Raw genomic sequence first — 25,756 nt, 5'->3', positions numbered from 1 at the left:
CTCCGTTAGAAGCGGGGATGCAGGGCCTGGCGGCCTCGGCACGGTGCACAGAGGCCTCCCCGGGGGAGGAGCTGAGCGCGGGGCGGGGGCAGGTGTGCAGAGCCACCTGGTTAGGAATGCACGGATCGCGAAGTGCCCGGGGAACAGGGGGAGGCGGGGCGGGTGCAGGTGCAGGTGCGGGGGGCGCCGGGGGCGGCCGGGCTCCATCCGGAGGCTCAGCCGCTGGGTGTTCTGAAAGGGTCGGTGAACGCGGCGGGAGGCGGCGGAGGGGACACGTGCGCAGGTTGCCAGCGTGTCGGGAGCCGCCCTGGGCGCGCGCCGGGCTCTCCGGACTCGGCTTCCCGGGCTGGCGGGGCTTGCACGGAAGCCCTTGCAGCTCGCGCCCGCTGCCGGGCCCTAAGGGGCCGAGAGGGTCCCCGGGCCGAGGGGAGGGGCCGCACCGCTGGCGGCCCGGGGCTCCCGCAGCGCGCGCACCTCGCAGCCGGCCGGGGGCGGGGGCGAGCGGAGAGCGCGGCGCGCGCATGCGCCGGAGGCCGCCCCCCCCCCCGCCGCGGCCTTTCTTGGAACAAAACTCGCGCGGAGCCGGGGCGTTGCGCCGTTTGCGTAGACTGGCGCGGGCTGCGGCGCGGCGGCCCCTGCGCAGCTCGCGTAGCCCGAGGCGGGGCCCGGCGGGGGCGTGTACGCCCGCAGCGTAGCGCCCGGGGCCCGGGTGCGGCTGCGCGGGGGCCGGCGGGGGCCGGTACGCCGGCGGCGTAGCGCGGGGCCTGGCGCGCGGGCCTCGGCGGCGCACTTGGCGCAGGCGGCCTTGGTGAATAGGCGGCTCGGTGCAGCCGGGCTGGTACCGAGCGGAGAGGAGATGCACACGGCACTCGAGTGCGAGGTGACTATAAAACCCCGATTTGTTTACGTTCCCTCCCCCAGAACCGGGCCCGTGCGCGGCCGAGGCTGCGAGCCCGGGGCGGCGGCGGCGGCGGCGGCGGCGGGGGGGGGGGGCGCGGGGGTCGGGCCCGGGCTCGGCGGCGGCGGCGGCGGCGGGCGGAGCGCGCGGGGGGCTGCGCGGGGGGCGCCGCGGGCCTGGGTGGCCGCAGCCTCGGTCCGCGCGGGGGCCGCCGCCTCGCCGAGCGCAGCGGAGCGGGCCGGGGGCCGGGGGTCGGGGGTGGGGGTGGGGGTGCGGGGGGCCCCGCGGTGACCCCGCCCGACCTCCCCGGCCCGCGGTGCGGGGGGCGCCGGCCCCGGGAGCCTAACGGACGGGCCGCCGGGCTGCGAGCGGGAGGCCGCGTGGACCTCTGCTGCCGGCCGCGGGGCGGGGGGGCCGGGCCGGGGCGGGGAGGGGGCCGGGGCGGGGGGCGCCGGCTTTGTTCCTCAGGGCCCTGCGGCCCAGGCGGCGCGCGTCCGGCGGGGGAGGGGGGCTCGCCGTCCTGGGGGTGCTCCTCCCATCCCGGGGTCCCCCCCGCCGTCCTGGGGGTGGTCCTCGCCACCTGGGGGAGTCCCTGCCGTCCTGGGGTCCCCCCGCCATCCTGGGGGGTCCCTACCGTCTTGGGGTCTCCCCCCTTGCTGTGCCGGGAGGGGTCCCTGCCGTCCCGGGGTCTCCCCCCTCCCCGCTCTCCTAGGGTCCTTCCCCCGCCGTCCTGGGGGTGCTCCTCCCCATCCCGGGGTCCCACCTGCCGTCCTAGGGGTGGTCCTCCCCATCCTGGGGATCCCCCACCGTCCTGGGGTCCCCCCCGCTCTCCTAGGGTCCTTCCCCCGCCGTCCTGGGGGTGCTCCTCCGCATGCTGGGGGGTCCCCGCCGTCCTGGGGGTGGTGCTCCCCATCCTGGGGGATCCCCCACCGTCCTGGGGTCCCCCCCGCGGTCTTGGGGTCCCCCTTGCCATCCTGGAGTTTCCCCCGCCATCCTGGGGGTGGTCCTTGCCGTCCTGGGAGGGTCCCTGCCGTCCCGGGGTCTCCCCCTGCCATCCCGGGGTGTCACCTGCTATCCTAGGGTCCCCCCCGCCGTCCTGGGGTCCCCCCCGCCGTCCTGGGGGTGGTCCTTGCCGTCCCGGGGTCCCCCCCGCTATCCTAGGGTCCCCCCCGCCGTCCAGGGGGTGGTGCTCCCCACCCTGGGGTGGTCCCCGCGGTCCTTCCCGGGCTCGTGGGAGCTGCCCCGTGGCCCCAGCCCCGGGTACCAGCCGCAGCCGCAGCCGCCTCGGCCTCCAGCCCCTGTTCCAAGTAGCACAGAGTGACATTAAAGCACATACTTTTTTTTTTTTTTTTTTTTTTTTTTAAGTAGGCCATGTTGTTGTTTCTGTTTTCTTTTTCCTTGACTCTCACTTAAGGTATCACCCGCTGCCGGGAAAACTCTGGTTTTGTCTGCAAGTTGGAGCAAAACTAACCCGTGACAGGTTTCCTGAGGAGCAGCCAACCCCGGGGAGGCTGGAGCTGTAGAATGTAGGTCGTGGCAGGGCAGCGGAAACGCTCGTTTAAGTCAAGACTTCTGTGTTTCAGGACTTCCTGCCCTACATGTTTTGGCGGCTCTGTGCGTCGGGCACTGGCTGCAGACTTTGGGGGCCGGTACCAGGCAACCCGGGCCCTACACCCCGAGTACTCTGGGGGGAGAGCACAAGGGACCTGACAAGTGGTGTGAAGACAGGATGTACCCCGGGGCGGGGGGAGGATAGGCAGGAATACAGCCAGGTACGCTGAAATCAAAATAATGAATAACCCGTGCTTTAGCAGAGCATTAGGTATCGAGTAGTTTCGGGGGTAAATGCCTAATTTCAAACTGGTGAGGACCAAATGGTCTTCAAGGGGTTTAATTTGTAGTATTTCTTGCGATAAAAGTATTAGATGCTTCTGCACGTCACCGTGGTTTTGCCTACATTCGGAACTGAAAGAACAGTTTTCAGAGAGGAGAAATGTGTTGTTTTTTTTTTTAAGTCCAGATTCAAAAACCTGCAGTTTTATACACACACAGGCTGTGGTTAAGAAAGCTGGCGCAGGGATGACATAGGTGCTACTTCAAGAGAAGTGGTCAGGGAGGACCTTTCTCAGGGTTGACACGAAGAGTACGTTGCGTGATAAGCTGGACTTGTTCTTCCCGTTACCAGTTGATGTTCTCCAGCTAAAAGCCAACAGAGCCCCCCTTCTTCTAGCGCCTGATTTTGAAGTACTTTCGGGAGGCCTGGAGTATGGTACTGAGTATTCACTCTGGGGATGGGTTTTTCGGTTTTTCGCTGCTTTACGGAGAATGTAGGATATAGGCGTTAGCAGCAAGGGATGTTACAGTTAGGATATAACTAAAGAGAATTTACCTTGTTCTCCAACCTCTGTCACATACTGGAAAGGACTTCGGGTTTTGCGGTGAGACTTAGAGTTCAACACTATGACCCGTTTATTAACTAGTTTGGTTACTTTGAGCAAGTTGCTTTACCTTAATCTTTTATCTGAACTTGTGCTAAAAAGCCCTCTTCATGGCTTTACTGCCATCTTTATTATTTATTTATTTTTAAAAGATTTTATTTATTCATGAGACACACAGAAGGAGGGACACAGGGAGAGGGAGAAGCAGGCTCCATGCAGGGGGCCCGATGTGGGACTCGATCCCGGGACTCCAGGATCGCGCCCTGGGCCCAAGGCAGCCGCTTAACTGCTGCGCGACCCAGGGATCCCCATACTGCGATCTTTATGAATGACATAATGAAACAAAGGGCTGCAGAAAATTTTAGTTCATTTTACCTTCTTTTCTCCGTACAGATGTTTCAGTTTCTCATCAGGGTTGAAGGAGTACTTTGTCTTTAACTCGGATAACTTGAGGTTTGACGGTCTCTACTGGGCCGTTGCCGGAGATGCAGTTATCCTATTTGGTACTGTTCTGTTACATGTAATAATCCATAGAATTTTTTTCTGCTTCTCATATTTTTTAACTTAAAATTCTACATGTACATCTTGCTTTCCCTGTCTAAATCCTTGAGGCAGCACATACTCCCCAACTTTTTGTCACACGGTGCTCATGACGTTATTCAGTGGATGTGCAAAGTTTGCCTGTCAACCTTCTAAATGAAGTTTAACAGAACTTAAATGTAGCATTAACCCGAAGAAATACGTGGGATAAAAATGTCAGTCCTTGTCTCTGTAGTGCTCACCTCAATGGAAATGCCAGGGATGTTGCTTTTATCGAAAGGACAGTTTTTTTTTAATCAAAAGGACACAAGGGGTAGGCCCCTGGTAGGCTCAGTTTGTTGAGTGTCTGACTCTTGGTTTTGTCTCAGGTCATGATCTTGGGGTGATGAGAATAGAGCCCCAAATAGGGCCCTGAGCTTAGCTGGGAGTGTGCTTGAGTTTCTCTGCAGCTGCCCCTCCACTCGAACGTACTCTCAATCAATCAATCAGTTCATCTTAAACATGGTAGTGGTGTTTTCCAAACAGATTCACAATATGCAAGAGAAACTACACAGTAGGACATGGAAAGAAGTGTTGGGGATCAAAGCAGAAAGCTATCCTTTTTCCTTTATACTAAGTTTTATAACCCTATAAAGTTGTCTTTCATTATAATGTAATTTTCATTAAAAATACCAACCTTGGCCTAAAGTTTACCTGGTAGAGGAATGCCCAGGCGGTCCCAGCGGCTCGATGCTGCCCCCTAGTGTTTGATTCCCCTTGAGGTTTTCTTGAGCTTTGCTTTTCCTTCACCTTCATCTTTTCCTGAAACGAAATCTATTTAAATTAGATTCTGTAGTGCTACATTATATCTAGACTACTTTGGGGTTTCCTCCAACTGGTAAGTTGACTAATACGATGGATGTAGTAATTTTGAATTGGTTAACTCTGGTTGCTCTTAGCTTCTGTAGTTTTCCAAGTGAGTTTTGGGTGGAGATAGGACAGTAAAAGGCCAAGTTTCAAAACAGGAGGAAAGGTATATGTTAGAGAATTTAACAGGATTTCCTGTTAAAAATATGTAGTCATATAAACCCAGGTTTCACATTAGACCAGTTATCAATATGCTGAACTGTCTTTTTCTTTTTCATGAATTTTGTAAGTTCTGTGAGTTGGCCGTGCAAAATGTGTTCACTAGGTATGAAGGCGATTTACGACTCAAATTGTGAAGTTTTAAATAACAATAGCATCGAACTTACTTCCAAATGTTGAAGAGACCACACAATGTTGTTAAAAGAATACATTGATTCTATGATATATAGCAGTGTCAAATTTTATTTTTCTGTTATCAGAACATAAGATTTGATTGCTAGATAAAGGGATTGGATATTTAATAGATTTTTAATACTTGATTTTTCACGTTAAAAGTTGTTATCAGAATGGGGTGCTGGTGGGTGGCCGTGGTTACAGATTTTAAGTATAAGGATAAAATCTAAAATCTTACTCAAATAGTATTTAAATTGTTTTCACTGAGAGTTAGTGGTAGATGATTTTATAATTACCTAATTTTATAATTATGTCGTATAATTATATTGCAAATATTTTACTGCTGAAATAGAGGGAGATATGAGGATAACACTTTTGCTGCCATTAACATTTCTAACTGCCATGTTTACACTTAATAATATGTACCCTACTTTTGGGGATCATCTCCATTCAGAAAAGTGGTTTTGGGGGATTAGAAGAGTGAATCAGAATGTTGTAAGAAGTATCTTTGTCTTACTAATATAGTAAGATTATGTCATAAGGCCAGCAATAAGAATTACTATGAACTATGTATGAAAGTTATTTTTAGTCCTAGAGTGATTATCTTAAGACTCATCAGTCACTGATCACTTCAGTTTTTAGATTTATTTTCATTCATATAGAAGTTAGAAAGTATAAATGGTCTTCAGTTGTAGTAACAAAATCACAGAGGTATGCATCCCATTGTCCTATTAAACAAACAAACCCATATCCGTGTCCTCACTTAAGCTTTTTTTTCTGAATTCACTTTATATATTTTGTGAGTTTCTGAATTTTAAAATCCTGGTTTCCCCTACAGTTGTCTGCAACTTAATATGTAAATTAAGCCAAGGGTCAGCAAGCTATGGACAGTGCACCAAATCAGCCTGCTTTTGTAAATTAAATATTGGAAAACAGCCTCTTTGTCCACTTAAGTATAGTATATGGCTGCTTTTGTGCCATGACGGCAGAATTGTGTAGTTGGCCTTAGAGTCTGCACGGCCCACAAAACCTAAAATAGTAACTGGATTTTTAAAGTCTGCCAACCCCTGCATCCTGTTCTTAATGTTTTATAACTATTTGATATGTTGCTAGTATTTAAAATAGTTAAGTTTTCTTAGAACCTATATGAGTTAAAAACTAGTAGAAAAACATTGAAATAGAAATTTGTGGGTGATAATGTGAGTTCTCAGTTTTTGTTTTTTTAACCTAAGTAATATAGATGCTTTTTGTTTCTTCCTCTTTCCATTTTCCCTCTATGGGAGGAATAGCACCTTGATTGTGTTTGGCGCTGGAATATGAAGCCCGTGGCCTTCAACCTTGGGTTACTAACGCCTCAGTCTGTCAACTGTTGATACTTACGGAGCATCTTTTACAGTTTACCTTCTCTACTTTAAAAGGTGGTGGTGTCTTCCTTGTACCTCCTTCAGAGCAGAAAATGTTTCATGTTTATTTTTATGCCTTCTCCCCTGCCCCCCTCCCCTTCCTTTCCCTCCTCTTTCTTCTCTCCTCTCATAAAGAACTTCGGATTGCATGTTTACAGGCCTGTGAACAGCTGTGTTGTACCTCTCAGTACACCTCTGCTTAGAATGAATTATTACTCTATTTTGATTATAGGGGAAGAAATATTCATGCTGTTATGGAGGAACATAGCCTCTAGATGAAGGGGGCTATGAACGATTGATTTTATATGCTTTATCAAGATAAATAGAATAATATGTTATTACATTATAAAACAATGAAATCAGTAAAATATATTAGTAATACATCCTATCTAACTCTAATATTCATTATATGATTTTTTTAAAAGATTTTATTTATTCATGAGAGACTCAGAGAGAGGCAGAGACACAGGCAGAGGGAGAAGCAGGCTCCATGCAGGGAGCCCTATGCGGGACTCGATCCCGGGGCTCCAGGATCAGACCCTGGACTGAAGAAAGGGGCTAAACCCCTGAGCCACTCAGGGATCCCCTATTATATGATCATATATAAACTTGGATTATATAACAAAATAGAGAAAAGTTAGGTATTACATAGTCTATATTATATATTACAAAGCAGTGAGATCATGTTTTCCATTCCAATGTATCTTTTTTAGTCCAGACTTCATCACTTGTTAAATGTTTGGAACACACTTTTTAAGATTTTAAGTTAGTATACTCTAGTTTTTTTCAAATAGAGCGAATAATTTGATGTACTTAGCCAGTGTAAACAGCAAGTTTATCTCCAAGAAAGTAACCATACCGATTTAAAAAAATGAGGAAGGAAATCAGAAAGGTATGTTCCAATCAAATCACTGATTTTAGGCAAAAAGTGCTCTTTAAATTCACTGTAAGGGCAGCCCGGGTGGCTCAGCGGTTTAGCACCGCCTTCAGCCCAGGGCGTGATCCTGGAGACCCGGGACCGTGTCCCACGTCGGGCTCCCTGCATGGAGCCTGCTTCTCCCTCTGCCTGTGTCTCTGCCTCTGTGTCTCTCCTGAGTAAATAAAATATTTAAAAATAATAATAAATTCATTGTAAATATTATATGTAATTTAATTTATAACTTATAAAACAGTACAGCTTTTCCTATGAAGATTTTTGCCTAACTACAAGTACTTGAAGATGTATCGGAGTCATGTTAATTTAAATTTCTTTTTTTTTTTTTTTAAAGAAGAAAATAGTATTGGGAGCAATAAGTTCTTAAATTTAGAAACCATAGAAGAAATTGCAAAAAAAAATCATGTTTCATTACATGTATATGAAAACCTCTGTACATACATGAAAGGGAAAATATTATAATCAAAATAAAAAGACACTGCACAGAACTGAAGGTGGTGTTTGCAGAAAATATGACAAAGTCATGTTATATAAAAGCTCACCTATGTTGGTAAGAATATTGAGGCAAAATAATAATGATAAACATCTAAATAAAGATAAGGCAAAATCTTTATTACAAAATTAATAGTACCAAGTACTGAAGAGGATGCTATGATCATACTGCTGGTGGCAGCATAACCAAACTTAATTTCCTTAGAAACCAATTTGAAAGTATGTAAGAAGACCTGAAAAGCGTTAACATTTTTTTGTAGTCTTTTCCTACATCTCGAAATTATCCAAGCAAGTAACCAAAAATAATAGCACAAATTGAAATTAAAGTGATTGCATATTGTGATTAAAACTCTATACAAATATTTGTGGAAAATCTTGAAACTGTAAGTAATTCACTTCCACATGTGACAAAATGTGATTTTGTTTAACAAAAGCTTAAGATTTATAATTGCTGGCTTTTATTTTTAGTTTTTTTTTCTTTTTCCCCAGTAATTGCAACTTGGTTTATTTAAGCCTGTTTTTAGTTTTTTTCAATCAGAGTTGTACGTGAATATAAAGGATTAAATAATTCCATGGAGGTTTTTTTTGTTATTTTTTTTTAGTTCTATGAAGTTTTTAGGGAAAAGGAAAAATCAGTCCTCCTGGTCTTCCTTCTTTCATGTTTTTCTACCTAGAGAGACAGGAACTCCTTTAGTTTCATTAGTTGATTATTTTGCTCTTCACTGCCATGTCTTCAGTATATTCATTATTGCTTATTGATTTTCAATTTAAGTCATTATTTGTTAAATGAAAGATGAAGATTTACCATTTTTCCTCCTCTCAACAAATCTCCTCCCACTTTCTATACCCTTGTTTTTCAGTACAATTATTGTGTAATTTTGGTTTAGAACAGTATGTAGTGTTCTATTTTTGTGACTAAATGTTACAATATCAGCTATTATAATAAAACTATTTTTTTCTTTCCTGCACAACTTTGTTTTTTTCTGGCATTAATGCTTACTTTTCCTTTTTATTTTTCTATGTGCATATATATCACAGAATCTCAGCTCTGTGTATCTGAATGTAGCTGTATAAGAAAGGGAAATGTGCCCTAAAAAGACCATTTATGGAATAATTTATAGTTTAGTTTTGTTTTTTTTTTAAGATTTTATTTATTCATGAGAGAGACAAGCAGAGACACAGGCAGAGGGAGAAGCAGGCTTCTTGCAGGGAGCCTGACATAGGACTCGATCCCCAGACCTGGGTGAAGACAGACACTCAACTACTGAGCCACCCAGGCGTCCCTAATTTATAGTTTTCTTATATGTTGGACATTGTTAAACTTAATAATGAAGATGATTGCTAATTGGTAATGACATTGGTAGTTTGCTATAAAAAAAATTTTTTTTAAGATTTTATTTATTTATTCATGAGAAACACAGAGAGGCAGAGACATAAAGGGAGAAGCAGGCCAGGAGCCTGATGGTGGGACTCGATCCTAGGACCCCAGGATCACAACCTGAGCCAAAGGCAGACTCTCGACCACTGAGCCATCCAGGTGCCCCACTACTGAAAATTAAGTAGGTTTGGCATTTGAATTACATTTTTGTAAGATTCTGTTAAGTGACAGAGCTGAATCCTCACTTTGTTCAACAATTAAGAGGACCTTGATGGCTTAAAATACTGTAAGGACACCTAAAATTAATCACACAGAAAGCTGCTACGATGGGGAAGATGTAGCTTGTGTTGTCATCATCATCAAAAAATGTTATAAATGCTGTAAAAATGTTTTTAAAATGTTTATAAAAAGATTACCCTGGACATTCTTTGATTTTTTTTTTTTTTTTTTTTTTCCTTCCCAGTCCTCATGGAAAGGAATTCTATTAACTGGCAGTGCTTCTGAATGACAAGCTGGTGCAAAATCAGGGACATGTAACAGTGACACAAAGGTTAGAGTCATGATGAATGGACTGATAAAAATTTGAGCGTGGCAGTGACTATTCTTAAAGTCAGCTGCCAGTGGTGATGAGTCAGTCAAGCATGTGTGCCTAATTCAAGTCCTAAGATTAACACTACTAAGTCCTCTTCATGATGCATCTTATGTAGGTTTAAATGCATTTGGTATAAAAGAGGTTGAAGTCTATTTACAGGGTAGCCTAAAGTCATAAACATTGTAGTAGTTTCAAAAGGCATCACGGTATTTTGTGACTAAGAAGAGCCATTACACTTACTAATGTCAAATGTTCTGTGTATTCACAAGTAGCAGAACGGACACAGGAATATAGGTGGCCTTCAACAGTATGGTTCCAGGCTCCCCGTAACAAAAACTTGAAAAATATAGAGACTTGAGTTAGTTGTTTTGATATGCAAAGAGAAGGTGTAGGCTTTGCACATGAAAGTTTAAAATACAATAAAGATGATTTGATATGCCGATGCTTGATTTGGTACACTTGAGTCTAGGCTCAGATGTTTTCATTCTCTCCTGTTAAAGTTAATGAAACGGGCTTCACTGAATTCCACCCAAGCTCACGTAGAGCATGCATCTAACTTTTTGTATGTATGAATCTCAGTGGAAATATGAAGAGATTGTTTGAATGGTGCTTGCTTGTTGGGAAGAGCTGCATTGGCATTCCAAACTAAAACTGTGACATTCGTAAATTAGGTATCTGGTCAAGTCAGGTAATGAAGAAAAGCAAACCTTGAAGCTAATGAAGATTCTGCTGTTCTGCTGAGAACTCATTACTGAAATAATTTTATGCCTTGAAAAGGTTTTTTTTTTTTCTCTTATGCCTTGAAAAGTTTTATAATGTCAGTGAAACTAGTATGTTGTGATGATTCTTTTCTACTTCTCAAATACTAGTGAATTGGGTACCTTTTGTAATCTAGAATTGGTCTTGGTTGTACTAATGCTGAATGTGCATTTTTGAATATTCTTGCTAATGCTTTTTCAGAGGAATCAAAACAAAGAGACTGCCTCCCCCCCCCCCCCCCCCCCGGTTATATATACTTTTTGGAAGTTAAGTGAAAGATACATAGAACCATATCTAATAGTAGTAATACCTTAGGGTGATATACTTGCTTTACAGAGTGGCTTTATGTACATTAGTTCAATTGATGGATAAATGTAGGTGCTATGCCCCTGCTTTGTAGATTGGGAACAGTGACAGGCCTGGGATGAATTAGAGACCAAGGTTTCTAATCCCTGGTTCTTTACTATGTACAAAATACTGTATTCAGCAGGTGTGTCAGAAATTGGGTTTAAAATGGGCCCTAGGGGATCCCTGGGTGGCTCAGCGGTTTAGCGCCTGCCTTTGACCCAGGGCGCGATCCTAGGGTCCTGGGATCGAGTCCCGCATTGGGCTCCCGGCATGGAGCCTGCTTCTCCCTCTGCCTGTGCCTCTGCCCCCCTCCCCCATGTCTGTCGTGAATAAATAAAATCTTTAAAAATAAATAAATAAATAAATAAATAAATAAATAAATAGGTCCTAGGGGACGCCTGGGTTCCTCAGTCAGTTAAGCAGCTGCCTTTGGCTCAGGTCATGACCCAGAGGTGCTGGGATTGAGCCCTGTGTCAGGCAAGGAATTTGCTTCTCCATCTGCCTCCCCCCGGCCTCATGGGCTCTCTCTGTCTGAAATAAATAAATCTTTAAAAAAATAAAATGGATCCTGGTTCTATTGCTATTAATAACTTGCACTTAAATAGCATATAACATTGTAATAAGTAAAATGGAAAAACGTTTAAAGCTTTTTCCACTTCAAAAAAAATACTTGTTATTTTACATGATTATCATAATTACTGTGAAATAGGACAGGGATTAATATCCCCACGTTACAAGTGGTAATAAGACTTAAAGAGGTTAAGTGATATGCACAGCAACTCCTAGTGAGTTGCAGAGCCAGATCTTTGAGGTCTTGGGTTCCTAGAATAGTGTTTTGTCAGCATGCAAACAGTCTCATCCTGTGTGTACGCTGATGAATTACGTGGGGAAACTAAATTGGTATCTGACTACCAATATAGGGAAAGATTAATGAAGTCATTCAGTGGTGTAAATGCCAGTTTATGTGGTTCAGGACATAATATAGAACCAATTTCTACCATGTTTAAAGAAGTCCTATAATGAAACCTTTTTAAAAAATGAAGTTCTTTATGAAATTGGGATACTGTGTACATTTATTAAATGAATTTTCACATTAAGTGTATTTAAAGCATGACGTATAATCCAGATAACATCTTTTAGTGGTGTTTTTTTTTTTTTTCCTTTTGATTTTGCTCTCCTTTGTTGGCCTTCAGAATACCAGTCTGGAGCATTGAAATGCTTAGTTTTAAAACCTTGCTTAGTGGGGCACCAGGGTGGCTCAGTGAGCTCAGGTCATGATCTCTCGGGGTCCTGGGATTAAGCCCTCCATCCGGCTCCCTGCTCAGCAGAATCTGCTTCTCTCCCCCTCTGACCCTCTGACCCTCCTCCTCACTTGTGTTTTCCCTCTGTCTCAAATAAATAAAATCTTAAAAAAAAAAAAAAAAAAAAACCTTGCTACGTAGTAGTTGATAGTATCTTTCCTATGATTCTGTGTGTGTGTGTGTGTGTGTGTGTGTGTGTATGAATGAGAGAACGGAGATAAAAGCTACTGACCTTTCATTTGATTTTCATTTTCCTTTTAAAAAATACTCTCTAGTTGAAGTCTTTTTTTTTTTTTTTCTTTAAGTCAAATGTTGAATAGATTATACACAGGATATGCTACTGACCCTCCCAGTAACATCAACCTGTTGTTGGAAATAGAATTATTTTAGTGTCTATTAGTTACTTTTTTTATGTTAATCATTTTGTTGATTCATTTATCGATAATCATATTGAGTTTTTTAATATTAACTTAAGTAATGGGGACAGTTTGTTTTCCCTTTAGTAGTGTACTTTGGATATTAGTACATCAGTAATTACATTAGTAATTATCTCACAGTGTTCTGGTTTTATGATATACAGATATGCTGGTGTAGTAGAAAGAGTCTTAGACATTTAAGTCAGGGGACTGCCACAACTTGAGGTATCACCTTAATCATGTATACCTTCTCTGGGTCTTAGATTTCTACTTATAAAATAAGAGTATTTACCTGGTATACTTAACTATCTTTTTATCTTAAACTTTCTGTGGTTCTGTCTGTATGAAATAACTATCTTCTTTAGATAAAATATAGAAAGATTTTGTAATGTTAGCAATTAGTGTATATTTCAGTTTGTTCTTGATATAGGTGTCTAATTTTATTTAAAAATTTAAAAAATTGTAATTTGGCACTTTATGCAGGAAAAATTACCATAGGAAGCCTACAATTAAAGATGTTTATTTATCTTCTAAAGATTTTATTTGTTCATAAGAAACACACACAGGCAGAGGGAGAAGCAGGCTCCATGCAGGGAGCCCGACGTGGGACTTGATCCCTGGTCTCCAGGATCAGGCCCTGGGCTGAAGGCGGCGCTAAACCGCTGAGCCACCCAGGCTGCCCATTAAAGATGTTTATAAGCCTTTATAAAAGAACTTGGTATGGAGATTATCAACTCTGCTTCTGTTTCTTTTAAGTGTAATCATCTAGTTAATAAGCAAGATCCTTTGGTTACCAATAATAACTTTTTTCTTTCTGGTTAAGACATGGATTTTCTATTACAGTATTTTTAAGTGCATATGAAAACTGGTGAAATTAGATCTGTAGTTATATGGGTTATCAGTTTCTTGCTTTTGAAAATGTACTGTTATTATTTAAACATCATTGGGAAAATTGGGTAAAAAGTGCATGGAAACTGAACTGTTTTTACAACTTATATCTTAAATTATTTATTATTTTTTAAAGATTTTATTTATTTATTCATGAGAGACAGAGACACAGGCAGAAGGAGAAGCAGGCTCCATGCAGGGAGCCCAATGTGGGACTTGATCTCTGGTCTCCAGGATCACACCCTGGGCTGAAGGTGGCACTAAACTGCTGAGCCACCTGGGCTGCCCTTAAATTATTTTTTTAATTTTTAAGAAATATTTAAATTTTTTTAGAGAGAGAGTGTGAGTGGCGGTGAGGTGTGGAGGAAGGCAGGGGGAGAGGGGAGAGAGAATCCCAAACAGGTTCCACACTCTGAGCAGAGCCTGGCACAGAGCTGGATCTTACGACCGTGAGATCATGACCTGTGCCCAAACCAGTAACGAACCCATTGAGCTACCCAGGTGCCCCATATCTTAAATTATTTTAAAATAAAAAGTTAAAAAATACATTTGTCTTTGGAGATGGTTAAATATAGGTCTGTTTGTAGAAGGTACATATTGCTGATTTTACTAATTGAAAGTTGAAATATCTATATACTATATATATATTTTTTTAATTTTATTTTTAAGTAATCTCTGTACCCAACCTGGGGCTTGAACTCACAACCCCCAGATCAAGAGTTGCGTGTTCCACCAACCTAGCCAGCCGGGCACCCCTGAAATACTATTCTTCAAGGATTAAAAATTATTTTGTCTGGGGATGCCTGAGTGGCTCAGTCTCTTAAGCATCTGACTCTTGATTTCAGCTCAGGTAATGATCTCAGGGTCATAAGATCAAGCCCATGTTGGGTTTAGTGCTCAGTGTGGGGTCTTCATGAGATTTTTTCCTTTCCCTCTTCTCCCTCTGCCTCTCCCCCCACTCTCAACTCCAAGAATCCTCTTTGTGCTATGGTTAGAATAGGATCCTTAACTTCATGGAATGCTCGAGAAACTCAAGTTGTGGTTGAGGCTGTATTTCCCGATATCCTTGTAGCTGATTGAGGCCATGTGACTAAGTTCTTGCTATTGGAATGTGAGAAGCGATGCATGCAATGTCTGCTTCAAAGAAATTTCTGTACCTGGATTTTGATTCTTTGTTTTACAGCTGATTGGGATAGCACCCGTGTAAGGCTGATGTATCTCTGACTGAGGCAGAGCTATTCCCAGACCTAGAGCAGTCATCTTGGACTGTTTGAGAGAGAGAAATAAACTTGATTGTTTAAGCCACTGCACTTCTGCAAGAGATCTTTGCAGTAGCTGCTTAGTCCACTCTGACTAATGCATACTTCATCCAAATGACTCTCAAGCACATTTGTATGGAAGTTCCGAACTGAAGTTGCAAAGTTTATGAATGATTTACTTAGAGAAAAAACATTTAACATATGTTTAAAATTATACCTATGATGTCACTCATGTATTTGCATTCCTGCAGTACTCTTGGATATGAATAATTAGAGGAATCAGGATATTTAGAATTCTTGGAATAATCTAATTTGAGTGCCTTACATTTAAAACATGACAAATGACCATTTAAATCTCCTATAGACCACTCACAGTTTTTTGTGTTTCGTGTGAAGTTGGTAACCAGAGGGTTAATGAGACCAACAAGCACACTGCAGACCCTTTTTGTTTGTTTTGTTTGCCTTTAAATATCCCTGATTCTCCTCCTTGGGGAGGCAGATTTGAGGCTTGCTCTTCTTGTTTGCCTCTTGAATAAACCCTCTCCTTGCTGCATACTTGATGTCTCAGCGATTGGCTTTGCTGCATGTCTGGCATACAAACTTGGGTTCAGTTATGTATTTGGTGAGCCAACCAGGAGTTCTTTGCCTGTGGTTTGTTGGCCCTCAGTCAGTAATGGGAGTCTAGTGCTGCCTAGCATCTGTGTCCTAGGGACCGTCCCCAGAGCCCTATTTCTACAGGGTACCATCGACTTTTGGTGCTTAATTTAACTCTTGTGGCAAGGAACCTGTTTTTGGTTTGGACAGGTGTCTCTTGGTAAGTGCTTAATGTGCCATGCTCAGCCTGTGAGCTTATTTCTTCCTTCCATTTGGTTTGGTTCTCTTAGATTTCTTTCTCCCATTTGATTACCTCTGAATGGGGGGTATGGGTTCTCTTAGCCTTCTTGCTTAAGGAAAGGCTGATTGGAAGTCATTTGGTTCAGTTGGTGAGGCCTCAACTTTCAGGGAGGAACCAGTGCTCACAGAGGTATGATGGACTTCATTTGGTTTAATTGTTGCTGCAGCTTTTGGTATCTTTGGACAAAACTGGCTATGTTCTAATTGGGAAATGACAGTATGATTGCCACATGCAGGCCTTTGGGCTGTATTCTCCAAAATTGGGCAATGTTTAGTTATGAATCCATGAAAAGGAAAAAAAAAATCCTCTGTTTTTGTAACACTGCTTGGCCACAATATTTATTAGACCTCAGAGAAAAGTGATAAACAGATCCATAAATTATAATACTATCTTGCAATGAGACTTATTTTTTTAAGTAGTCTCTAAACCCAACGTGGAGATCCAACTCACAACCCTGAGATTAAGGGGGGTAGGCATGCTCTACAAGGGAGCCAGCTAGGCACCCCTAGGTTTTATAAAAGGGCCTTTAATGAGGATTTTGTTTGTATCTTATTTATATATTTGTGTATCTACAAAAGTTAATGTGAGGTTATTTTTATCCCTCCAGATGGTTTTAATTAATTTGTAAAAGAGTTCTGGTTAGAGGATTCTTAGGCAAGTGCTTCTAAGAATTGGGCATTCTAAAACCCCAAAATGGAAACTAACCCACGTGTTTTCAAGTCTACGTGATCTGGGGAAAAATTCAGTATTAAAGATAATTTAAGGTTGTTAAATGATGTTAAAATAGGTTGTCAGCATTAGATATAGAACTTTTTGTTCTGCCTGTGTTTACCAGAAGTGAGGTAGGCTCATGTTATTTCTGTTGCAAAATTTGTTAAAAAAGGAAAAAAAAAAAAACTTTGAAATAATTCTAATGTAATTAAGACTACTGGAAACAGTTCTGTATGAAAAGAAAGTGAGACTCATTATTTAAAGAGGAAAATCCTAGGATACAGTCTGAATGTAAAAAGGAAGAAAGTTTGTGGGAAGGGAATCTTCGGAAAGGAATTTTGTGCACAGTTGGGATTAAGATTATGGAGATTAGTATGTAAAAAAAGTTTCTTAGGGGCGTGGTCAACACCTGGGAAAGGGAAGGGAGAGTGGAAAGCAAGATTAGGCAGGAGCTGAGCATTGATACGGTATCAGCAGAAGCCCTAGCTAATATCTAAGTTCCAAAAGTTGGATTGCCCTTAGAGCCATCCTGAATTGTGGCCAAAGGCCTGGACTTGTATATCCTCATATTGAACAATCAATGGATGTGACCACCTGGGAAGAGAGCATGCTCTTAGCAGGGCAGCTGTCTTCAGGCAAGGCAATCCTGATAGCCTTTGAGAGGTTCCTGCAGCTGAGAGCCTTCTTTCCTGATGGAGATTCTGATCAGCATATCCCATTATCCACAAGAACTCCAGTCCATGCAGTGTCCTGCGTGTCCTTGTCTCACTAAGTGTATATCAACGGTGGGGGGGGGGGGGGTGATAGGAATATAAGGAGGGACTGCAAAAATTTTTAAATTTATTTTTTTTTAATATTTTATTTATTCATGAGAATACACAGAGAGGAGAGAGAGGGAGAAGCAGGCTCCATGTAGGGAGCCTGACATGGGACCTGATCCTGGGTCTCCAGGATCACACCCTGGGCTGAAGGCAGCGCTAAACTGCTGAGCCACCAGGGCTGCCCTAAATTTATTTTATTGGAATGAATGAGTCTTAATATCAGAAATACCCTAGTATAAGATTGGAATTTGGTTTTTCTGTTAAAAATATTTTTCTTAGATTATTTGTCTAAATTCTAACCAAATGTTTTCTTTTTTTTTTAATGATTTTATTTATTTATTCACGACAGACACAGAGAGCTCTAGAGACAGAGACACAGGCAGAGAGAGGGGCAGGCTCCATGCAGGGAGCCTGATGTGGGACTCGATCTCGGGGCCCCAGGATCACACCCCCGGCCGAAGGTGGTGCTAAACCCCTGAGCCACCGGGGCTGCCCTTCTTTATCTTTAATCTGCCTAGAAAAAACTCTCTGTACTTGCCTTTAGAATCTCTTATTGCCACCTTGGCTAAATAGATCCATTAAATACTAAGTTTTGTCACAATCTATAATGCTATTTAAGCATGTTCTTTAAAACCTGATATTTCTGACAGACTTCCCAACTTCACCTTCTAAGTAGTCTTTTTGACTAATGAGGCTGACTTTTTGGTATATCAAATTACATGGGAAGCATTGTCAAATAAGTGATGATAGACTTTCTTAGGTTGTATTGTATAGGTGAATGCAATAGCTGTTTCAGAAATTATATAAAACTCCTAAGGTTTTGCTATATCCTGATGATGTCATCACTTCTAATTGAAGGGTGTATCACAGAATTTCCTTGTCAATTACATGGTAATGACAGATATCTGATACCTCTAAAATCATAAAACCAAGAATTTCCAGAACTATTGGGAAAACTGCATTATTTTTGGTGGAAATGAAGGTGATTTTAGAAGTTATGTTTCAGTAGTACACATTGGTGGATGTTAAAGACAATTCATCAGAACTGGGATCTAAGTGTTAGTTGTTTTTCAATAAAACTAGTCTGTATCCTGAATTCTGGTTTTCTCAAATATCTGGCTAAGACTTCTCCAAACTTGGGATAAACTTTCTTATCCCAAGTCCAGAGAAAAGGAGAAAAATCATTGAGAACTAAAACTTCCTTTTTTCCTGAAGCCCTGCAAGCTGGAGCTGACACCTTGAGGTAAACTTCAGAGAAAAATTGCTACAATGGCCCATTTTTGTTTTAGACAATCTTCATGCCTGTTGCTGTATTGGCCACTCAGATCACCAGAGACATACAGATAATTGAACAAGTTCATTCCACCTGTCTTCATTTGATGGATCTGCCATTGGAAAATCCAGACCTTGAGATATTCACAGAAGCAATTTTATGGATCAAGGATAAAGAAGAGCTAGATACATGACCCATCAGTTAGTATTCATTGCCGACATTACCAGAAATCAGATTGCTCAATTGCCTAAGGGAATAGGCAGGGACATTAAGCCACAGTTAGTGGCCCATACAGAGACTCCAAAACCCTCTGTAATGGCTTTAGTACCAAAGACTAACTCACCAGTATTCCATTGAAAACCTAAGAAGAACTGAAGAATGGAGTTTTGGACACATTACTGGCACTACCTAGAGCCAGCTGGAAATATAATGAACAAGGGATAATCCTTATCCCAGAACATCTTGTAGTTGTATTTACCAGAGCACCCCAGATGGGTGAGATGTTACTCTCCAGTGGATCTAGAAGTATATTGTGGGTCCCAATCTTCAGAGACCTGTCAAAAAACAGTGAAAAAATGTGATGTTTGTGCGAAAAACAATCCTAAGACTGGACTCCCACCAGTTCTAAAAGGCATACCACTTAAGAGGCCCCAAACCTGTTGAAGACTGGCAGGTGGACTTTACCATGATGCTACACACAATGGGTAATTTTCAATATTTGCTAGTATTTTTTTTTTTAAGATTTTATTTATTCATGAGAGTTGCAGAGAGAGAAGCAGGCTCCATGCAGGGAGCCCGATGTGGGATGTGATCCGGGGACTCCACGATCATGCCTTGGGCTTAAGGGAGGCATTCAACTGCTGAGCCACCCAAGTGTCCCTATTTGCTAGTATTTGTAAACACCTTTTACAAGTTGAGTTGAAGCTCTTCCATGCCATTCAGAGAAGGTATCAGAAGTTGTCAAAACACTTTAAACAAAGTCATTTCTGAGCTTGGATTGCTGCTAACAATTCAGAGTGACAGTGGTGCAGTATTTACGGTGAAAGTCACAAAAGCAGTGAACCATATACTTAGAAGAACTTTGGTAAAGATTTGTAAAGAAACCAGTTTAACATGGGGGGAAAAAAACCTTGCTAGTTGCCCTGCTCTGAGTAAGTGACCCCTAACAATAAGCGTGGTTTAAGCTCCTAAGAAGTATTCTATGGAAGACCCTTTCTCCACGCTTTTTAGGACTTGGGAGTTTCTAACAGGGCTCACGTTAGGGAATTGGATACTATCAGGTATGTTCAATCTTGTGGAAATTCTTAACTGCTGTAATAAGTTTGCTTCCAGCAGCTTGATTTGTACCCCACAGGTGTGCCCTTACACTTCCTGGTCCTAGACTTGGTCTTATTTAAGGCCTGGAAGAGCAAGCATACAGAGGACCAACTCCAGCCTTGTTGGACAGGACCTTCTGTGGTGCTATTGACCATGATTCCTCAGTGAAACTAAAGGGAGTTAAGCCATGGATTCACCACACTCAGATGAAGCTGGTTCCACAAGAATCCACAGGTTTACTATACCCTTGTCGGGAAGGAGAACCTCAAAAAGAATCCTGCTTGGATCAGTGAGCCTCTGATGGACCTAAAACTATTTAGGAGAGCTAGTCCAAAGAAATCATTTTTCTATTGTTTGCAACCTCTCAAGCTTGAAAAGATAATCTACCATTAGGATTTTGCCAACATTGGTCAAGGGTGGCAGTCTTTCTCACTGTTGAATATATCATTCTGAACCTGGCTCAGAGTATGACCACAGCATCCAAGTAGTAATCCTCATAACTTCTTTTGGTCTAATTTGATGCACTCCATCAGCTTAGAGACAGGTTAATCAAGTCATCCAGTTAACCACACTCCTTGCTTTCAAATGAAATCTTCAGTGATTCTGCAGAATGAAAATATTGATCATCTTGAACTAACAGGAGTGCTGTGAGCATCCCTCGGTTTCATTTTATATGTGGATATGAATATTTTTCTAGGGGAACTAGAGTGTAAAAATCTCAGTTAATGTAGAATGCTGAGTTTCAGTTTGTATGTTGGAACTAAAGAATATTTCTAAATGAGTGCAGAGAGTTCAAGTCTTCTAACTCTGATCTTCTCCCCCTTTCAGCTAGAAGTAACTAGAGCGTTCATGGTCCCAATTCCCTCAAGAAAGGAATGATCAAAAGACAGTGGGGATTGATACAAGTGACCAAAGGTTAACGGAACTAATAAGTGCAGCTGCAGCTTTTTACCCAGACCTTTTTTATTTGCCTTGAAACAGCTTTGTCAATCTCTTCCTTAGGGGAGGCAGATTGAGGCTTGCTCTCGTGTCTCCTTGTCTCCTTGTCTGACTGCTTCTCCGATAAACCCTTTTCTTGCTGCATACTCAGTGTCTCAGTGATTGGTTTTGCTGCACTTTGAGCATAGAACTTGTTTGGCCACACATGGGGTCAATTATTTGATGTTGCCTGAGAAAATATATGTATGTTTTATTTCTTCCATTGGTACCTATTCATTTGACAGATAATAAGCACTGAATAAACCACAAGACATTTAACGTATCAGATGAGTGAAGCAACATTCACTAAGAATAGTCTCTTTTCACTAGCATCTTCTAGTGGAAAGTCAAAGTAAAATGCAGGGAGTGTAACTGCCCTCTTAGTAGTGATTGTCTTAATTACCCATGCTCTTTCATCTTCATTATTGTACAAGCAAAATTAATATATTTTAAATGGTGACTTTATCCATGAAGCTATATATGAAACTGATGTGTTTGGATTTAAAAAACCCAAGCCTCATACTTAATGTAGCTTTTAATATTAGAAAACATTATAGATTTATTACTTTTAATAATTCTTAAGCCACGTATGTTACATATAATTCTACCTATTTTATTTCAAGGAATCCCAAGATTCAGTTGACTGTAGTATATCATTTTAAATAAATAAGAGTGTTTGATTTACTTGTATTGATTGTAATTCTCACACGTTGGCTGTCTGATTCAGACTGGATAAAACATTGCCGAGACCTACTGACAGAGTTCCTGATTCAATGAGTTTGGATGGGGTGCAAGAATTTATATTTCTAACAAGTTCCAAGGTGACTGTGATGCTGCTTCTGCTGCTCCTACAACCATACTTTGATTAATCATGGATAGAGGTTATGTGATCTTTTCAAACTAAAGAATACGTAGAATATAACCTGAATCCCATTATGCTGCTCTAATAAATACTAAATGTTTTGTCACAATGCTTCAGATCTCTCTCTTTTTAAGAAATAAAACCCTGCAGATGCAGTTATATGTGTATACCACCCTCCGTCATCTGACTCTCCTCTTACTGAGAGGTAACCAGTCCAGAATGTAATCATCCCTACGTTAGGTTCTTGCTACCTATCGATATGTATACCCCAAAAGTAAGATGTTTTGCATATTTTTTTATTGTGTTCAAGTGATAGGACATGTACCTTTTTGTTTTAAATTGTTTCTGAGATTTGTGCATGTTACATATTCCTTCATAGTCCTACATTTACCATTCCAGTGTAATTTTTAATTACATAAATATAGCACTTTTATTTTATCCATTCTTCCACTCTTGGGCATTATAGGTTTGTGGCAGGCACTAATTATTACATAATTGACTGCCATTCCTTATTTACCTCCTTTTTCCTTGCTTTGAAGCCGCCATGTTCTGTGAGTACTTCCTCTCATGTATGTAGGGGAGAGAACATTTTTCCATTCCCAAGGGAATAAATATCTATTTGTCTAAGTCACAGTAATTTATTCCTTTACCAGTGATTGGTTTTGGCTTGGGTATGTAGTACAGTCCTGGTCTAATATATGTGAAGGGAAATCTAAGACTTTGGGGAAATATTTTTCTCCTTGGGTAAGAAGAGGTATGAAGAGAAATCCTCCAGCTTTGGATATAGTTGTGCAAGGATGGAATGGTTGTAGCAATAGCAGTTCTTTGAGACTCTGAGGGGACAAATCTGAGAACTTGGGTTTTTGATCATGCAACTATCTTGGAACCACCCATTTCTGCCAGCTTTTTTTAATGTGAAATTCTTTTCTGGTGTTCCGTTATTACAACCAAAATATCCCATTATAAGGTAGTTAACATTTAAGAACCCCTCCCCCCAAAACAAGACTGCAATTAACATTCTTGAGTTTGTCTCCTTTGAGTGTAAGAGTTTCTCTAGGATAGATGGATTGATAGAAGTGGAATTTTGGGGCTATATAGAGTATGTTCACATTCACATTTAGTAGATGTCAAGTTGCTTCCCAAAATGATTGTACCTATAATATAAACTCCCATCAGCAGTGTATAATAGTTTCTATTTCCCTTCGTTAGATCTTCGCGTAACACATGTTGTCAGATATTAAATTTTGTCTGTTAATGTTTTAGTGCATTATCTAGATTAGTAATTATGTTGCTTTTCAACCAGCTTTTTTTTTTTTTAAGATATTTATTTAATAACTTTAGATAGTAGAAGAGGGAAAGCTCCTGAGTGGGTGAGGCGGAAAGGCAAAGGGAGAGAGAGAAGCAGACTCCTTGTTAAAAATGGAGCCCAGTCTCACAACCCTGAGATCACCACCTGAGCAGAAACCAAGAATTGGGCACTCAACCAGCTGAGCCACCCAGGAGCCCCTGTCCTCTTTATATCATTTGTAGAGTTGGCTGTGCAGTATTAGTTTTTTTTTTTTTTTTCCCATATTGACCAATATGTTTTATATATTCTGGGTACTGATCTTTGATATGCATTGCTTGCATATGCACATTGCAAAGATTTTCTAGTGTGTGGCTTGTCCTATGCTTTGTCTATGGTGTCATTTATTGTAGAGTAATATTTAAATAACTTAAAATTTTAAGGTTTGTACTTTCTGTGTCTTACCTGAAAAATATTTTCCCTAAAGTCATGATAGTCTCCTAAATTTTCTTCTAAAACTTGTAGAGAATTTTACTCTTCACATGTATGTCTTTATTCATTTTAGAGTTAATTTTTGTGTATGGTGGGAGAAGAACAACTAACTTATTCACAATCGGTATTATTGATTTTCTTTCTGAATTCATTTCTGTTTTTGTGCCAGTCCTGTGTTACTGTAGTTTGTGTAACTTCATAAATAAAGAAGTCTTTATTACCTTACTAATTAATCTCTTGATTTTTTTTTTTTGTCTTTGGGTTTTTGCTCCTCATATGAATTTTTGGATAAGCTTGTGCAATCTTACCAGAAACAAATAGTACTAGGATTTTAACTGACAGTGAATTAAATTTGTATGTACACTTGGAAAGAATTTACATACCTTATATCTCCTCCATATAGGTGGTGTATCTCTCTAGTTTTTGTTGTTCTTCTTTACTGCCTTTCAATATCTTACACATTTCTTTTTATTAATAGTCTTGTTCTGTTTATTTCTAGGAGCCTTATGATTGTTAATTACGTGTTCTAACTTTTTCATTGGAAGAAAACTTTATTTTAAAAAAACTTTTTCACTGAAATACAGTATGTATACAGAAAAGTATGCAGAGTATAAATACAATGCATTATCACAAAGTAGTTGTATTTGTGTAACTATTACTCATAAAAGAGAATGTTACTTGACTTTCCAACCCAATTATTACCTTCTACCTTCCTTTCAAAAAAGTCATCATTGGGACACCTGGATAGCTCAGTTGAAGAGCTTGTGACTCTTGATCTCCCGGTTGTGAGTTCAAGTCCCATGTTGGGTGTAGAGATTATTTAAAAGTAAAATCTTTAAAAAAAAAAAAAGTCATTGTTATCTTGGTTTAATTTTACCTACTTTTAACTTTATATAAGTATATCTGGCTTCTATATGCTTGTCTGTGGTGTTCTCTTTAATGTTTGCCATCTTTTGCACAGTCTGAGAGATTTGTGTTGATATGTGGAGCCATAATTTCGTTTTCATTCCTGTGTAGTATTCCACTGTGAGATTATTCTGTTTGTCCATTAGCTGATGAACGTTTTAAGCTATGATGAATGATGATTGTGTTAATTCTTATGTTCATCTCTTTTGGTATCACTGTGCATGCATTTCTGTCGAACACATACCTAGGATTAGAGTTGCTGTGTGAGTGGATATGCTTTTATGTTCAACTTTGGGAGATCCTGTCAAACATTTTTTCAAAAATACCAATGTATGGTCAGTCCCACCAACAGTGCATTCAAATTCTAGTTAACTTCATATTCTTAATCTACATCTTTTGTTATCTTACTCATTCTGGTAGATATATAGTAGTACCTAACCATGATTTTAAGTTATATTTCTCTGATAACTATTGAGGTTGGGACTCTTTTCACATGCTTAGTAATTTGGCTATTTTCTTATGAAGTGCCTGTTCAGACTTCCTACCCACTTTTCTGTTGAACTGTCTCATAATTTTCATATTGCCTTGTAGAAATTCCTTACATAGATTGACTGGTAATGTTGTGATAATATTTTCTCAATCTGTGGCTTGCTCCCCACCCCCTACCCCTTTTTTAAAGATTATTTATTTATTTATTCATGAGAGACACAGGCAGAGGGAGAAGCAGGCTCCATGTAGGGAGCCTGACATGGGACTCAATCCCGGGTCTCCAGGATCACGCCCTGGGCTGAAGGTGGTGCTAAGTCGCTGAGCCACCTGGGCTGCCCATCCCACCCCTCCTTTTTAAATATTTTATTTTTAAGTAATCTCTCTACCCAACATGGGGCTGGAACCCACAGCTTCAGTATGGTCTACCTACTGAGCCAGCCAGGTGCCCCTCTCCCCCATTTTTATTTTAAAGATCTGTGGTTTACCCTTTTATTTTTTTCTCCAAGATTTATTTGAGAGAGAGAGAGAGAGAGAGAGAGAGAGAGGAAGGAGGACAGGGGAAGCACAGAGCCCAATATGGGGCTCGATCTCACAACCCTGAGATCACGACCTGAGCTGAAGGCAAGAGTCGGATGCTCAACTGACTGAGCCACCAAGATGCCCCTTGCCTTATTAATAATCTCTTAATGATATGTCCTGATGAACAGAAATTCCTTAATTTTAGTTGTATACTTTATCAGTTTCCCTTTATAATATTTTTTATGTTCTATTTTAAATGTCTTGAAGCTAGCCTCTCAAATGAATCTAGATCTACACTTTTCAGTACCATAGCCATTAGCCAC

General features: G+C 41.3%; 1 protein-coding gene and 1 long non-coding RNA gene across 7 annotated transcripts in view; both read left to right on the top strand.

The window, feature by feature from the left end:
- The window catches only part of SLC39A10 (solute carrier family 39 member 10), a 136,538-nt gene that overhangs the window by 68,901 nt on the left and 41,881 nt on the right, over positions 1-25,756 (top strand). The window contains exons 1-2 of one of the 6 annotated variants that reach the window (XM_077884758.1): positions 737-880; positions 2,313-2,424. The exons of 2 other annotated variants lie outside the window; for them this stretch is intronic. The gene's annotated coding sequence lies outside the window, so the exon portion shown is untranslated. Of the gene's footprint in view, positions 1-720; positions 881-2,312; positions 2,425-6,398; positions 6,534-9,785; positions 9,873-25,756 lie in introns of those variants that run through there. 3 more of the 6 variants (XM_077884759.1, XM_077884756.1, XM_077884761.1) reach the window with 3 other exon arrangements.
- Positions 17,947-21,851, top strand: LOC144305701 (uncharacterized). Its single transcript, XR_013372714.1, has 2 exons — positions 17,947-19,289; positions 19,940-21,851. It is a non-coding gene; the product is annotated as an uncharacterized LOC144305701 (long non-coding RNA).

The sequence above is a fragment of the Canis aureus genome, chromosome 36, assembly GCF_053574225.1.
Source record: "Canis aureus isolate CA01 chromosome 36, VMU_Caureus_v.1.0, whole genome shotgun sequence".
Lineage (NCBI taxonomy): Eukaryota > Metazoa > Chordata > Mammalia > Carnivora > Canidae > Canis > Canis aureus.
This window is presented reverse-complemented; position numbering and strand designations above follow the sequence as displayed.